This window comes from Neovison vison, chromosome 4 (assembly GCF_020171115.1).
Source record: "Neovison vison isolate M4711 chromosome 4, ASM_NN_V1, whole genome shotgun sequence".
NCBI classification, from domain to species: domain Eukaryota; kingdom Metazoa; phylum Chordata; class Mammalia; order Carnivora; family Mustelidae; genus Neogale; species Neogale vison.
In genome coordinates, this window is record NC_058094.1 from 153,852,215 (window position 1) to 153,856,501 (window position 4,287).

The window sequence follows — 4,287 nt, forward strand, 5'->3', positions numbered from 1 at the left end:
CCTACTACTTAAAGTTCCCATTCAAACAATCAAGTAGTGTATCATGTTTCTGTTTCCTTTTCTTCTTCTTCTGAGAAACTAGAAAAAGGAACATGAAGTAAAGCTCAGTACTTTCATATCTGTCTTGAAAATACTCTATTAGTGGACACATTCATTCAAACTTTTCACATGAGGTAATCAATTAATGTTCATTGAATAAATGATGAATGAAGGTATGCTGTATTAATACACCTAATTAAGATACTGGGGTTAGGACCAGCAACAGTATGAAAAACACTTGTGTTTAAATAACACATGAGGGCCCTAAAAGCATATATCATCTTCTCATCACATTGTCACCATGAATTTGAATGATAAGCACAGCAAATGCTATTATCTGTATATCGCAGTTAAGGAGGGCAAGTAAAGGCCATTTGCCTTAGCCTGCGCTGGCCCATGGCTAACTAGAGAAAAGACCAGAATGGAAATTAAGAATTCTTTAGTATATATTCATTTATATAATGCATGAAAATACATTTACGACTGTCATCATCTCTATTAAAAATAATTTTCTGTCAGTATTTGTGAGTTGTGTGTTGCTTAATAGCTATTTTCTAACATTATGTTGTGCTGCTGTTGAGCAGATGCTTTTTCTCCATTTCATTTATGTTTCTATCTTATTTTCTGTATATAGAATATGTTTTCTCATATTTCTTTTTCTTATGAGAAAAAATCTGCAAAAGTCATTCTTCTCTTTCAACAAGGAAAACAAGTTCTGAGAGGAGTTAAAAAAAAAAAAAGTGGGCTCAAAATGGGCCTTCAAAGTCTGCCTTGAGAGGAAATTGGGAAGTGGGTGGTTAAAAGAGAATAAATTTTACATTTCTAAACACCAGGCACATTTATCTTTTTACTTACTATATGTTTTGATCTACAGTGATACTTGAAGTATATATGGTAGAAAGTGGCTTGTGGGCCCGATGTATCAATTACCACAAGGGAATGAACTTTCGTGTTACCAGAAGTTCCAAACAGTGGAATGACTGTGTGGAAACAAAGGGCAGTTTATACATTCGGTCTAAAGAGAGAAAAGAACCGGAGAGCATGACCAGGTTATCCAATACACTGACTGACGCCAGGATGTCATAAAACGCGGACCTGCAGTTGGGTATTGAGATTAGTAACATTTCCTTCATGCCATTCCTGAATGAAAGATGAAATCAGATGAAGCCATGGTTTTTAATAGGTGTACATCTGAACACTTTCTCCTTGACAGGGACTCTTTTGTAGCTCTACTTTTTTTTTTCCTTTCCCTGTCACCTACCTTTGACCTCAATTTCTCTACTTCATACTTAGCATCTTTCCTGTCTGACTGGCTGAAACCCCAGAATGGAACAGTTCACTAAGTGACTGGGAAATGATGGCTAATTTTGGAGAGCTTTACATTACTGAATACAACTCTGAAAACTTTTCAGCCTGGAAGATTCTGTTAAAAGGATAATTCAATAATTAGACCACAAAAGCAACAAATAAAGTTTGCTTACCTCTACATGGAGAGGATGGAAATTAAAATTTAACAAGTAATGCTCTTTAATTTTTTCAGACCTAGAAATAAATGAAACAAATTAATGATTTATATGCTTATTATCATGATTCTTGAAACCCTCTTAGGAATAGTTATAACATTCTGTATCTCATGCTTCTTCAATGTAAAAGAATTTTATCAAGAGATCACGTATACTACTATACAATTAGACTTCTAAAAAAAGTTATTTTAAACTATATTTCTAGGTAACTTTAACCATAGTCAATTGGCCTTTTCGGACTATAGAAAAACAGTGATACCACTTGTGAACTTCTGAATTGCCAGTTTTTCAATTAGCAATAATCGCGCCTCGGATAAACCTCATTGGCTACAATACTGCCACTGCGCAAAGCTCTGAATTGCCAGTTTTTATAACTATTTGCTAATTTGCCGGTTTAAACAGTTACAAGAGTTCAGTTAACATGCAGCACATGCTAACGTCAGTTAATGAAATATTTAAGTAAAAATCAGCAAACCCTTCTTTATGTATTGCTTTTTCACAAATGAACTAAGTCATATACTCTGCAAATGGATAGAAATAAGCTAAGAGTTCACATGTGCTCAGATACTTGCTCAGAAACAAGATTAGTTTTTCCCAGTCTTTGTTTTTCGTGTTTGTAGACTGGAATTCAGTCGGGCTGTGTATTACTCACAGATCATAAAAGGCAAAGAACACATACTTGGAGCTGGTGTGTGTCCAGTGCAAAATGCCTGTGCATTGGAGGAATCCACATTGAATTATACAGTATTCATCAACCCACAAAAATGTAATGCACCAAATCAGCGAGATAGATCCTGCCAAGAGGAACTCGGGACAAAATGTTAAAATGTTTGGTGTATAGCTAAACATTTTTTTTTAACTTTATGAGTAAAAACGTATCATTATTTGGAAAGTTGTACTGTCACTGATGATCCAGAATGATAGTATTAAAAAAGTTGACAATATGTTAGAATGTTATTAACTCAATTAATTTGAGTTAGCTGTTCCAGGTAGATAATTTGGGGAATATTATCTTTCTTTCTCTGTTTCTTCCTCTCTTTCTCTGCTCTTCTTTTTTTTTCTTTCTTTCTGTCTCTCTTTCTTTCAAATGTGGTTTTAAAATATCTCCAAAAAACAGTCATCTTTCTCTGCTCACTGATTAAAGGTCATTAGGTGGACATATATTTTACAATAAACTAATGCAGCCAAACTGGGTTTCAGATTATCTATTAATTAATCTTATACAAGGATTTGCATAACTGCTTTCCTCCATTGAAATTAGATAAAAATATAACTAAAAATCATCAAATGGCAATAGAATAACAAATAGAAAAGTAATAAGCCTGGATTATTCACCAACTGTGCAATCCCCGAATGATGAAAACTTTGCATATAAAGTAAGCCATCAAATCCTTTTCTTATAAATCGGTATTTTTTAATACTTACAAAAGATACACATAAAACACTAGGAACTACATAATAGATTTCTTTGACTGGAACCTTTGTCCATGGTTCTCAAAACATAGCCCCTGGAACAAAAGCATCAGAATCAACTGAAAGCCCTTTAAAAACACACATTTTTGAGACTCATCCCTGACCTCCTAAATGAGAAACTCTGGGGATGGGACTCGGCAATCTGTGTTTTACCAAGTCCTCTTCTAGGTGATTCTGATGTACACTGAAGTCTGAGAACTACTAGCCTAAATACACTGCATCAATGATTCTTTTATTTCTTATTCCTTTATACCTGCAGTTCCAATAAGAAGTCATTCCCTTAAACCCTTTTTTCTCCTCGGTAGGTATGAAAGGGACACAAAAAGATTTTCGTTCTACAGACTAATTTCTTTCACATTCCAGAAACTTGTACTGGTTTTAGCAGTTGCATCCTAACTTGAGATACAGAAATCATTGAACTACAATGGAAGAGTTGGAATAGCCAAAAAGTTTATGTAAATGTTCTCCCTTTAAAAATATGCTCAAATGTTTTTAAAAGATCTAACCAGCATTAGAAAAGGAGAGAGGGAAAGAAAGAGACTAGGGGGTGGGGAGAGAAGAGAGAATTTACATTTGTCTTAAGAGGACTTTAATTTCAGAAAATGAGCTTTGTGCTCTCTAAAGAAAGAGTACAATGGGATATCCCATGATAGTGTAGTAAACCTTCAAAGGCCAGGGCAAGCCAGAGAGTTTAGTAGGAAATCTGGTTTGGTGTTGGAGGGATAATCATCACTACATTAATGAAAAATTTTTAAAGTGTATTACAGATTTTACATAGAATACACTAAGGTATCAACAAACACCAAGTCATATTATAATTTAAACACTGTCACTTTCCAAAAAGGATTTGGAGTACTCAGTTAGGAAAAGTAGATAATTAGTAAAGTCTCCAATGTGTTCATTTCTTCCAGAAACCAGTGCAAACCTTAAAAGTTGTATTCCACTACGAGATGCCAACTATTGTGTGTTCAGAAAATAAACTCTCACAAGAATATCTGCATTTTTATTATGACCTACCTTAGGTATGAATTTATCAGTGTATTAAGGTCTTTTAAAGTGAGGGCTGGTCCCTGAAAGAACACATTTGACAAACTGACCCCCATTCTTTGTGCAACTTTAAGAATCCTGAGAATTTCCTTTCCCCCCAGTGGATCCTATTAGGCTTACCTTCCTATCCTTTCATCTTCATATAGGATAATTTTCTCAGGCCTTGTTTTAGACTACTAGATTTGAAATATAACGTCTTTACCTT

General features: G+C 34.5%; 1 pseudogene; it reads right to left on the reverse strand.

Annotated features, from left to right (window-relative positions):
* Positions 1 to 1,720: 1,720 nt before the first annotated feature.
* LOC122905645 lies at positions 1,721 to 1,915 on the reverse strand (annotated as a pseudogene).
* Between the last annotated feature and the right edge of the window lie 2,372 nt (positions 1,916 to 4,287).